The sequence below is a fragment of the Lepidochelys kempii genome, chromosome 28 (assembly GCF_965140285.1).
Source record: "Lepidochelys kempii isolate rLepKem1 chromosome 28, rLepKem1.hap1, whole genome shotgun sequence".
In the NCBI taxonomy this organism is placed as follows: Eukaryota; Metazoa; Chordata; order Testudines; family Cheloniidae; genus Lepidochelys; species Lepidochelys kempii.
Genome location: NC_136407.1, coordinates 6,183,183 through 6,195,994, shown reverse-complemented (window position 1 = coordinate 6,195,994; position 12,812 = coordinate 6,183,183).

Sequence of the window (12,812 nt, the reverse complement as noted above, 5' to 3'; positions counted from 1 at the left end):
ACCAGATATTCTAGGGATAACAGAAACATGGTGGAATAGTCGTCATGACTGGACTACAGGTATTGAGGGGTATATGCTGTTTAGGAAAGACCGAAATGAAGGTAAAGGTGGTGGAGTAGCATTGCGTATCAATGATGAGGTAGAATGTAAAGAAATAAGAAGCGATAGAATGGATAAGACAGAGTCCGTCTGGGGAAAAATCATATTGGGGAAGAAAACTATTAGAGCCTCCCCTGGGATAGTGCTTGGGGTGTGCCGGGATCTAATCTGGATATGGATAGAGCCCTTTTTAATGTTTTTCATAAAGTAAATACTTATGGAAACTGTGTGATCATGGGAGACGTTAACTTCCCAGATATAGACTGGAGGACAAGTGCTAGGAATAATAATCGGGCTCAGATTTTCCTAGATGCGATAGCTGATGGATTCCTTCATCAAGTAGCTGCTGAACCGACTAGAGGGGATGCCATTTTAGATTTGGTTTTGGTGAGTAGTGAGGACCTCATAGAAGAAATGGTTGTCGGGGACAATCTTGGTTCGAGCGATCATGAGCTAATTCAGTTCAAACTGAATGGAAGGATTAACAAAAATAAATCTGCAACTAGGGTTTTTAATTTCAAAAGGGCTGACTTTCAAAAATGAAGGAAATTAGTTAGGCAAGTGGATTGGACTGAAGAATTTATGGATCTAAAGGAAGAGGAGGCCTGGGATTACTTTAAATCAAAGCTGCAGAAGCTATGGGAAGCCTGCATCCCAAGAAAGGGGAAAAAAATCATAGGCAGGAGTTGTAGACCAAGCTGGATGAGCAAGCATCTCAGAGAGGTGATTAAGAAAAAGCAGAAAGCCTACAGGGAGTGGAAAATGGGAGGGATCAGCAAGGAAAGCTACCTTATTGAGGTCAGAACATGTAGGGATAAAGTGAGACAGGCTAAAAGTCAAGTAGAGTTGGACCTTGCAAAGGGAATTAAAACCAATAGTAAAAGGTTCTATAGCCATATAAATAAGAAGAAAACCAAGAAAGAAGAAGTGGGACCGCTAAACACTGAGGATTGAGTGGAGGTTAAGGATAATCTAGGAATGGCCCAGTATCTAATAAGGCTAAAGAGGATCTTAGGGATAATGGTAGCATGACAATTGGGAATGAGGATATGGAGGTAGATATTACCATATCTGAGGTAGAAGCGAAACTCAAACAGCTTAATGGGACTAAATCGGGGGGGCCCAGATACTCTTCCTCCAAGAATATTAAAGGAATTGGCACCCAAAATTGCAAGCCCATTAGCAAGAATTTTTAATGAATCTGTAAACTCAGGGGTTGTAGTGTATGATTGGGGAATTGCTAACATAGTTCCTATTTTTAAGAAAGGGAAAAAAAGTGATCCCGGTAACTACAGGCCTGTTAGTTGGACATCTGTAGTATGCAAGGTCTTGGAAAAAATTTTGAAGGAGAAAGTAGTTAAGGACATTGAAGTCAATGGTAAATGGGACAAAATACAACATGGTTTTACAGAAGGTAGATCATGCCAAACCCACCCGATCTCCTTCTTTGAGAAAGTAACAGATTTTTTAGACAAAGGAAACGCAGTGGATCTAATTTACCTAGATTTCATAAGGCGTTTGATACAGGTGCCACATGGGGAATTATTAGTTAAATTGGAAAAGATGGGGATCAATATGAAAATTGAAATGTGGATAAGGAATTGGTTAAAGGGGAGACTCCAGCGGGTCCTACTGAAAGGTGAACTGTCAGGCTGGAGGGGGAGGTTACCAGTGGAGTTCCTTAAGGATCAGTTTTGGGACCAATCTTATTTAATCCTTTTATTACTGACCTTGGCACAAAAAGCGGGAATGTGCTAATAAAGTTTGCGGATGATACAAAGCTGGGAGGTATTGCCAATACAGAGAAGGACCAGGATATCCTACAGGAGGATCTGGATGACCTTGTAAACTGGAGTAATAGTAATAGAATGAAATTGAATGATGAGAAGTGTAAGGTGATGCATTTAGGGATTAATAACAAGAATTTTAGTTATAAGCTGGGGACGCATCAATTAGAAGTAACGGAGGAGGAGAAGGACCTTGGAGTATTGATTGATCATAGGATGACTATGAGCCGCCAATGTGATATGGCCGTGAAAAAAACTAATGCGGTCTTGGGATGCATCAGGCGAGGTATTTCCAGTGGAGATAAGGAGGTTTTAGTACCGTTCTCCAAGGCACTGGTGAGACCTCCCCTGGAATACTGTGTGCAGTTCTGGTCTCCCATGTTTAAGAAGGATGAATTCAAACCGGAACAGGTACAGAGAAGGGCTACTAGGATGATCCGAGGAATGGAAAACTTGTCTTATGAAAGGAGACTCAAGGAGCTTGGCTTGTTTAGCCTAACCAAAAGAAGGCTGAGGGGAGATATGGTTGCTCTCTATAAATATATCAGAGGGATAAATACCGGAGAGGGAGAGGAATTATTTCAGCTCAGTACCAATGTAGACACGAGAACAAATGGATATAAACTGGTCATTGGGAAGTTTAGACTTGAAATTAGACAAAGGTTTCTAACCATCAGAGGAGTGAAGTTTTGGAATAGCCTTCCAAGGGAAGCAGTGGGGGCAAAAAACCTATCTGGCTTTAAGATTAAACTCGATAAGTTTATGCCATATTTGGGGTCGGGAAGGAATTTTCTTCCAGGGCAGATTGGAAGAGGTCCTGGAGGTTTTTCACCTTCCTCTGTAGCATGGGGCACGGGTCACTTTCTGGAGGATTCTCTGCTCCTTGAAGTCTTTAAACGACGATTTGAGGACTTCAATAGCTCAGACATAGGTGAGAGGTTTTTCGCAGGAGTGGGTGGGTGAGATTCTATGGCCTGCGTTGTGCAGGAGGTCAGACTAGATGATCATAATGGTCCCTTCTGACCTTCGTATCTATGAATCTGGAACTTAGGCTTTTTGCTAGATCTTAAAAGAAACAATTACAAAAATTTAGCACCCCAAATAGGTTCCTTGGGGGTTCAGCTTAAAAGTTACAAGCAAACTGTCATAAATATAAAGGGAAGGGTAAACCCCTTTAAAATCCCTCCTGGCCAGAGGAAAAATCCTCTCACCTGTAAAAGGTTAAGAAGCTAAAGGTAACTTCGCTGGCACCTGACCAAAATGACCAATGAGGAGAAAAGATACTTTCAAAAGCTGGGACGAGAAAGAGAAACAAACCGTCTGTGTCTGTCTGTATGCCGCTTTTGCCGGGGACAGAACAGGAATGGAGTCTTAGAACTTTTAGTAAGTAATCTAGCTAGGTATGTGTTAGATTATGATTTCTTTAAATGGCTGAGAAAAGAGCTGTGCTGAATAGAATGACTATCGCTGACTGTGTGTCTTTTTTGTAACTTAAGGTTTTGCCTAGAGGGATTCTCTATGTTTTGAATCTAATTACCCTGTAAGGTATCTACCATCCTGATTTTACAGAGGTGATGCCTTTACTTCTATTAAAAGTCTTCTTGTAAGAAAACTGAATGTTTTTTCATTGTTCTAAGATGCAAGGGTTTGGGTCTGTGGTCACCTATGCAAATCATAGAATCATAGAATATCAGGGTTGGAAGGGACCTCAGGAGGTCATCTAGTCCAACCCCTTGCTCAAAGCAGGACCGATCCCTGACTAAATTATCCCAGCTAGGGCTTTGTCAAGCCTGACCTTAAAAACTTCTAGGGAAGGAGATTCCACCACCTCCCTAGGTAACGCATTCCAGTGCTTCAGCACCCTCAGAGTGAAAAAGTTTTTCCTAATATCCAACCTAAATCTCTCCCACTGCAACTTGAGACCATCACTCCTTATTCTGTCATCTGGTACCACTGAGAACAGTCTAGATCCACCCTCTTCGGAACCCCCTTTCAGGTAGTTGATAGCAGCTATCAAATCCCCCCTCATTCTTCTCTTCTGAAGACTAAACATCCCCAGTTCCGTCAGCCTCTCCTCATAAGTCATGTGTTCCAGTCCCCTCATCATTTTTGTTGCCCTCCGCTGGACTCTTCCCAATTTCTCCATATCCTTCTTGTCATGTGGGGCCCAAAACTGGACACAGTACTCCAGATGAGGCCTCACCAATGTCGAATAGAGGGGAACGATCACGTCCCTCGATGTGCTGGCAATGCCCCTACTTATACAGTCCAAAATGCCATTGGCCTTCTTGGCAACAAGGGCACACTGCTGACTCATATCCAACTTCTCGTCCACTGTAACCCCTAGGTCCTTTTCTGCAGAACTGCTGCCGAGCCATTTGGTCCCTAGTCTGTAGTGGTGCATGGGATTCTTCCGTCCTAAGTGCAGGACTCTGCACTTGTCCTTGTTGAACCTCATCAGATTTCTTTTGGCCCAATCCTCCAATTTGTCTAGGTCCCTCTGTATCCTATCCCTACCCTCCAGCGTATCTACCACTCCTCCCAGTTTAGTGTCCTCTGCAAACTTACTGAGGGTGCAATCCACACCATCCTCCAGATCATTTATGAAGATATCGAACAAAACCGGCCCCAGGACCGACCCCTGGGGCACTCCGCTAGATACCGGCTGCCAACCAGACATGGAGCCATTGATCACTACCCGTTGAGCCCGACAATCTAGCCAGCTTTCCATCCACCTTATAGTGCATTCATCCAGCCCATACTTCTTTAACTTGCTGGCAAGAATACTGTGGGAGACCGTGTCAAAAGCTTTGCTAAAGTCAAGGAAGAACACGTCCACTGCTTTCCCCTCATCCACAGAGCCAGTTATTTCATCCTAGAAGGCAATTAGATTAGTCAGGCATGACTTTCCCTTGGTGAATCCATGCTGACTATTCCTGATCACTTTCCTCTCGTCTAAGTGCTTCAGAATTGATTCCTTGAGGACCTGCTCCATGATTTTTCCAGGGACTGAGGTGAGGCTGACTGGCCTGTAGTTCCCAGGATCCTCCTTCTTCCCTTTTTTAAAGATGGGCACTACATTAGCCTTTTTTCAGTCGACCGGGACCTCCCCCGATCGCCATGAGTTTTCAAAGATAATGGCCAATGGCTCTGCAATCACGTCCGCCAGGTCCTTTAGCACTCTCGGATGCAACGCATCCGGCCCCATGGACTTGTGCTCGTCCAGCTTTTCTAAATAGTCCCGAACCACTTCTTTCTCCACAGAGGGCTGCTCACCTCCTCCCCATGGTCTGCTGCCAGGGCAGTAGTCTGGGAGCTGAACTTGTTCGTGAAGACAGAGGCAAAAAAAGCATTGAGTACGTTAGCTTTTTCCACATCCTCTGTCACTAGGTTGCCTCCCGCATTCAGTAAGGGGCCCACACTTTCCTTGACTTTCTTCTTGTTGCTAACATACCTGAAGAAACCCTTCTTGTTACTCTTAACATGTCTTGCTAGCTGCAACTCCAGGTGTGATTTGGCCTTCCTGATTTCACTCCTGCAAGCCCGAGCAATGTTTTTACACTCATCCCTGGTCATTCCAATCCCAGTTCCCTCAGCCTCTCCTCATAACTCATGTGTTCCAGACCCCTAATCATTTTTGTTGCCCTTCGCTGGACTCTCTCCAATTTATCCACATCCTTCTTGTAGTGTGGGGCCCAAAACTGGACACAGTACTCCAGATGAGGTCTCACCAATGTCGAATAGAGGGGGACGATCACATCCCTCGATCTGCTCGCTATGCCCCTACTTATACATCCCAAAATGCCATTGGCCTTCTTGGCAACAAGGGCACACTGCTGACTCATATCCAGCTTCTCGTCCACTGTCACCCCTAGGTCCTTTTCCACAGAACTGCTGCCTAGCCATTCGGTCCCTAGTCTGTAGCTGTGCATTGGGTTCTTCCATCCTAAGTGCAGGACCCTGCACTTATCCTTATTGAACCTCATCAGATTTCTTTTGGCCCAATCCTCCAATTTGTCTAGGTCCCTCTGTATCCTATCCCTGCCCTCCAGCATATCTACCACTCCTCCCAGTTTAGTATCATCCGCAAATTTGCTGAGAGTACAAACCACACCATCCTCCAGATCATTTATGAAAATATTGAACAAAACCGGCCCCAGGACCGACCCCTGGGGCACTCCACTTGACACCGGCTGCCAACTAGACATGGAGCCATTGATCACTACCCGTTGAGCCCGACAATCTAGCCAACTTTCTACCCACCTTATAGTGCATTCATCCAGCCCATACTTCTTTAACTTGCTGACAAGAATACTGTGGGAGACCGTGTCAAAAGCTTTGCTAAAGTCAAGAAACAATACATCCACTGCTTTCCCTTCATCCACAGAACCAGTAGTCTCATCATAGAAGGCGATTAGATTAGTCAGGCATGACCTTCCCTTGGTGAATCCATGCTGGCTGTTCCTGATCACTTTCCTCTCATGCAAGTGCTTCAGGATTGATTCTTTGAGGACCTGCTCCATGATTTTTCCAGGGACTGAGGTGAGGCTGACTGGCCTGTAGTTCCCAGGATCCTCCTTCTTCCCTTTTTTAAAGATTGGCACTACATTAGCCTTTTTCCAATCATCCGGGACTTCCCCCGTTCGCCACGAGTTTTCAAAGATAATGACGAATGGCTCTGCGATCACATCTGCCAATTCCTTTAGCACTCTCAGATGCAACTCGTCCGGCCCCATGGACTTGTGCACGTCCAGCTTTTCTAAATAGTCCCTAACCACCTCTTTCTCCACAGAGGGCTGGCCATCTCTTCCCCATGTTGTGATGCCCAGCGTAGCAGTCTGGGAGCTGACCTTGTTAGTGAAGACAGAGGCAAAAAAAGCATTGAGTACATTAGCTTTTTCCACATCCTCTGTCACTAGGTTGCCTCCCTCATTCAGTAAGGGGCCCACGCTTTCCTTGGCTTTCTTCTTGTTGCCAACATACCTGAAGAAACCCTTCTTGTTACTCTTGACATCTCTTGCTAGCTGCAGCTCCAGGTGCGATTTGCCCCTTCTGATTTCATTCCTACATGCCCGAGCAATATTTTTATACTCTTACCTGGTCATATGTCGAATCTTCCACTTCTTGTAAGCTTCTTTTTTATGTTTAAGATCCGCTAGGATTTCACCGTTACGCCAAGCTGGTCGCCTGCCATATTTACTATTCTTTCAACACATCGGGATGGTTTGTCCCTGTAACCTCAACAGGGATTCCTTGAAATACAGCCAGCTCTCCTGGACTCCTTTCCCCTTCATGTTAGTCCCCCAGGGGATCCTACCCATCCGTTCCCTGAGGGAGTTGAAGTCTGCTTTCCTGAAGTCCAAGGTCCGTATCCTGCTGCTTACCTTTCTTCCCTGTGTCAGGATCCTGAACTCAACCAACTCATGGTCACTGCCTCCCAGATTCCCATCCACTTTTGCTTCCCCTACTAATTCTTCCCGGTTTGTGAGCAGCAGGTCAAGAAAAGCTCCCCCGCCCCAGTTGGCTCCTCTAGCACTTGCACCAGGAAATTGTCCCCTACGCTTTCCGAAAACTTCCTGGATTGTCTATGCACTGCTGTATTGCTCTCCCAGCAGATATCAGGAAAATTAAAGTCACCCATGAGAACCAGGGCGTGCGATCTAGTAGCTTCTGCGAGCTGCCGGAAGAAAGCCTCATCCACCTCATCCCCCTGGTCCGGTGGTCTATAGCAGACTCCCACCACTACATCACCCTTGTTGCTCACACTTCTAAACTTAATCCAGAGACACTCAGGTTTTTCTGCAGTTTCGTACTGGAGCTCTGAGCAGTCATACTGCTCCCTTACATACAGTGCAACTCCCCCACCTTTTCTGCCCTGCCTGTCCTTCCTGAACAGTTTATAACCATCCATGACAGTACTCCAGTCATGTGAGTTATCCCACCAAGTCTCTGTTATTCCAATCACGTCATAATTCCTTGACATCACCAGGACCTCCAGTTCTCCCTGCTTGTTTCCAAGGCTTTGTGCATTTGTATATAAGCACTTGAGATAACCTGCTGATCGCCCCTCATTCTCAGTACGAGGCAGGAGCCCTCCCCTCACAGACATTCCTGCCTGTGCTTCCTCCGAGTATCCCGCTTCCCCACTTACCTCAGGGCTTTGGTCTCCTTCCCCTGGTGAACCTAGTTTAAAGCCCTCCTCACTAGGTTAGCCAGCCTGCTCACAAAGATGCTCTTCCCTCTCTTTGTAAGGTGGAGCCCGTCTCTGCCCAGCACTCCTCCTTCATGGAACACCATCCCATGGTCAAAGAATCCAAAGCCTTCTCTCCGACACCACCTGCGTAGCCATTCGTTGACTTCCACGATTTGATGGACTCTACCCAGGCCTTTTCCTTCCACGGGGAGGATGGACGAGAACACCACTTGCACCTCAAACTCCTTTATCCTTCTTCCTAGAGCCATGTAGTCCGCAGTGATCCGCTCAAGGTCATTCTTGGCAGTATCATTGGTGCCCACGTGGAGAAGCAGGAAGGGGTAGCAATCCGAGGGCTTGATGAGTCTCGGCAGTCTCTCTGTCACATCGCGAATCTTAGCCCCCGGCAAGCAGCAGACTTCTCGGCTTTCCCGGTCAGGGCAGCAGATAGATGACTCAGTCCCCCAGAGGAGAGAGTCCCCGACCACCACCACCCACCTCCTTCTCTTGGGAGTGGTGGTCGTGGAACCCCCCATCTCAGGACAGTGCATCTCATGCCTTCCAACCAGCGGAGTCTCCTTCTGCTTTCTCCCCCCAGACATATCATCTGGTCCACTCTCCGCAATGGTACCTGTGGAGAGAACATGGAAGCGGTTAGTTACCTGTGTCCGCATTGCTGGAACCCGGACATTCCCCCTTCTTCTTCTGGAGGTCACATGTTGCCAAGCTTCTTCACTGGCCTCTTGGCTCCGCTGTGCAACCTGCTCTAAATCTTTAGAGCTTTGTGCCCGTAGAAGCATATCCTGACTTTTGTCCAGAAAATCCTCTGTTTCTCGTATGCAACGCAGGGTCGTTATCTGTTGCTCCAGATCTTCAATCTTCTCTTCCAATATGGAGAGCAGCTTGCACTTTGTACAAAGTCGCTTCTGTCCTGTGGAAGAAAGAGAAACATGGCACATCCAGTGCAGGTCACAACAGCTGAACCCCCCCCTTCCATATCACCTTCCTACTATGAGCTTCCTCAGAGAAGTTGGCAAGATGTAAGCCTCACTGGGCTCACTCCAGGCGAACTCCCAGGCAAACTCCTGCTGTGTGCTGCTCTGCTGTTCCCCGCTGCTCAGCTGGTTCGCCGCTGCTCAGCTGGTTCGGGAAGCTCTGGCTATTTTTAAACAGCCAGGCTTCCCTGAAACAAAGAAACAGACAGCCCCAGTGCCCTCCCCCTGCAGGCTACCAGCCAATCAGGCACTCCCTCAGGCTCTCACACTGCCCTCCCAGCAAACACACACTCAGATATTGGTGAGGATTTTTACCAAACCTTCCCCAGGAAGTGGGGTGCAAGGGTTGGGAGGATTTTGGGGGGAAAGATGTGTCCAAAATCTGTTTCCCAGTAAACCCAGATAAAGTTTGGTGGTGGCAGTGGAAATCCAAGGGTAAAATAATTTTGTACCTTGGGGAAGTTTTAACCTAAGCTGGTGAAAGTAAGCTTAGGAGGTTTTCATGCAGTTCCCCACATCTGTACCCTAGCGTTCAGAGTGGGGAAGGAACCTTGACATGGTGGCAGAGCGGTGGGATTAACCTGAAATCCTTTTGAGATCAATTTGAGATTTTTTGAACCAGAACAACAGATTTTAAAAAGGAAATTTTTTTCTTTGGGGCTGCTGGAAAGGAGGTCCAACTGAAAGCAGCTAGTTTTTTCTCTGCTTTGGGGCCAGAGCAGAGAGAAAAGGGGAGTATATTTGTGAATCACAGGTTTTCTTTGCCTGGAGGCAGAGTAATTAATCTCCTGCAGGGAAGTTCAGTATTCACAAACCGGAGGTTTTTTTTCCCCTAAAAGTAAATAGGGGGTATTCTACCCATTTGCCTGGAGACAAAAGTGGCAGAGGTTTTTTTTAGGATTTTAATTTTTTTTTTTAACAAGGAGCACAGGTTTGAAAAGGAATTTTTTTTCCTTTGGGCTGCTGGTAAGCAGGTTTCCAAGTAGTTGGTGGTTTTTTGTTTTGATTTGGGGCCAGAGCAGAGATGAATGGAATTGTCTTTTTCTGTAGGCTGACAATCACTATCAGAGAATAGGTTTCAGAGTAACAGCCGTGTTAGTCTGTATTCGCAAAAAGAAAAGGAGGACTTGTGGCACCTTAGAGACTAACCAATTTATTAGAGCATAAGCTTTCGTGAGCTACAGCTCACAGCTCACGAAAGCTTATGCTCTAATAAATTGGTTAGTCTCTAAGGTGCCACAAGTCCTCCTTTTCTTTTTATCAGAGAATAGGTATCCTATTCCAGCACAGCAAAATTTTACAGCCAAGATTTGTTTGTTAATTTCTAAACCTCGGGTGTAAAGTCAGTTAAAAACACAGAGGTTAGGATGACAGAATCCACGGCTCAACAAAAGCTGGAATTAGCCAGATTTGAGGCTGCTGAAAAACAAAAGGAACCTGAAAGACAGATAGAACTCATGCGGCTGGAGAAGGAGGTACAGGAGGCTGCCCACAGGAGGGAAATGGAGGCAAGGAAGCATGTGGAGGAGGAGAAGGAAAAAGAGAGGAAGCATGTGGAGGAGGAGAAGGAAAAAGAGAGGAATCATGAACTGGAGATGGAGAAAGTAAAGGCTCAGCAGAATAGCCCAACAATCCTTCTCCAGGTACCACTTCCCATCCCAGAAAGTTCCCCACCTACAAGGCAGGCGATGATACGGAGGCCTTCTTAGAAAACTTCAAAAGGGCCTGCCTTGGGTACAGCATCTCTACCGACCAATATATGGTAGAGCGGAGGCCGCAGCTCAGTGGACACTTAGCTGAGGTGGCAGCTGAAATGCCTAAAGAACACATGAACAAGTATGAACTGTTTAAATCCAAGGCGAGAGTCAGAATGGGGATAACACCCGAGCATTCTCGTCGGAGGTTCAGAGCCCTAAGGTGGAAACCAGACGTGTCATTTACCCGACATGCCTACCACATTGTGAAACATTGGGATGCCTGGATATCAGGAGCAAGTGTTGAATCTCCAGTGAATTTGCCCTTCCTAATGCAAATGGAACAATTCTTAGAGGGTGTTCCTGAGGAAATAGAAAGATACATCCTAGATGGGAAGCCCAAAACTGTAATCGAGGCTGGAGAGATTGGAGCCAGATGGGTGGAGGTGGCAGAGAAGAAGAAAACTGGTCGCAGTTGGAGCGGAGACCAGAAGGGACCACCCCAGACCACACCCTATTACCAGGGGCTGGCGAAGGCCCTACCTACCTCCCAAAGAACCCTCCAGACCCCTTATCATCCCACCACCCCCTTCTCCAGCAACCCACCTCACCCCAGTGACCCATCAACTGGACACTGTTTTAAATGTAACGAGCTGGGGCATGTACAGGCCAACTGCCCCAAGAACCTCAACAGGTTACAGTTCATTGCACCAGAATCACACTAAAGATCCGCAGGCCCAGATACCTCCCAGATACCCTTGGAGCAGAGGGAAACTGTGAGTGTGGGCAGGAAGAAGGTCACCGTGTGGAGGGACACTGGAGCACAAGTGGCAGCTATCCATGCTTCCTTAGTGGACCCCAATTTAATCAACCCCGAGATCCAAGTGACGATTCAACCCTTCAAGTCCAACTCTTTCAATCTGCCTTCAGCCAAGTTGCCTGTCCAGTACCAGGGCTGGTCTGGATCGTGGATGTTTGCAGTCTATGATGATTATCCCATCCCCATGCTGTTGGGGGAAGACTTGGCCAATCATGTGAAGCAGGCCAAGAGGGTGGGAACAGTCACCCGCAGCCACGCTAAACAAGCCGTGAGGCCTAGCTCTGTTCCAGAAACTTCTATCAGGACCTGGTCAGAGGTGATGGACCCAGACCCCAGGCCAATGTCTGCAACAGCAGTAGTGGATCCAGTCCCAGAGACCCCAATGGAACTAGTCCCAGAACCGGAACCAGCGGAACAACCAGCACCAGACCCATTGCCAGCACTGAATCCAGTACTTGCAACCTCAACACCAGAGGTCCCCACCAAACCTGAACCGGCAGCAGCCCATAACCCTACACAAGAGGCTCAGCCAGAGCCTGAACCCCAACATAGTGTCCCAGCGGAGAGCGGTTCACAGTCAACGGAAACAGCCCCATCCCCTACATCGCTTCCAGAGGGACCAAACATAGGTCCACAATCCAATGAGGAACTGATGTCTCCAGCATCAAGGGAACCGTTCCAGACCAAACAGGAAGCAGATGAAAGCCTCCAGAGAGCTTGGACGGCGGCACGGAGCAACCCACCGCCTCTCAGCTCTTCTAATCGATCCAGGTTTGTTGTAGAAAGAGGACTTTTATACCAGGAAACTCTTTCTGGTGGAAACCAGGAAGACTGGCATCCTCAGAGACAGTTGGTAGTTCCACCTAAATACCAGGCCAAGCTCTTGAGCTTAGCCCACGATCACCCTAGTGGCCATGCTGGGGTGAACAGGAGCAAAGACCGTTTTGGGGGGCTCATTCCACTGGGAGGGAATGGGCAAGGATGTTTCTACCTATGTCCGGTCTTGTGAAGTATGCCAAAGAGTGGGAAAACCCCAAGAGCAGGTCAAAGCCCCTCTCCAGCCACTCCCCATCATTAAAGTTCCATTTCAGCGAGTAGCTGTGGATATTCTGGGTCCTTTTCCGAAAAAGACACCCAGAGGAAAGCAGCACATACTGACTTTCATGGATTTTGCCACCCGATGGCTGGAAGCAGTAGCTCTAAGCAACACCAGGGCTAAAAGTG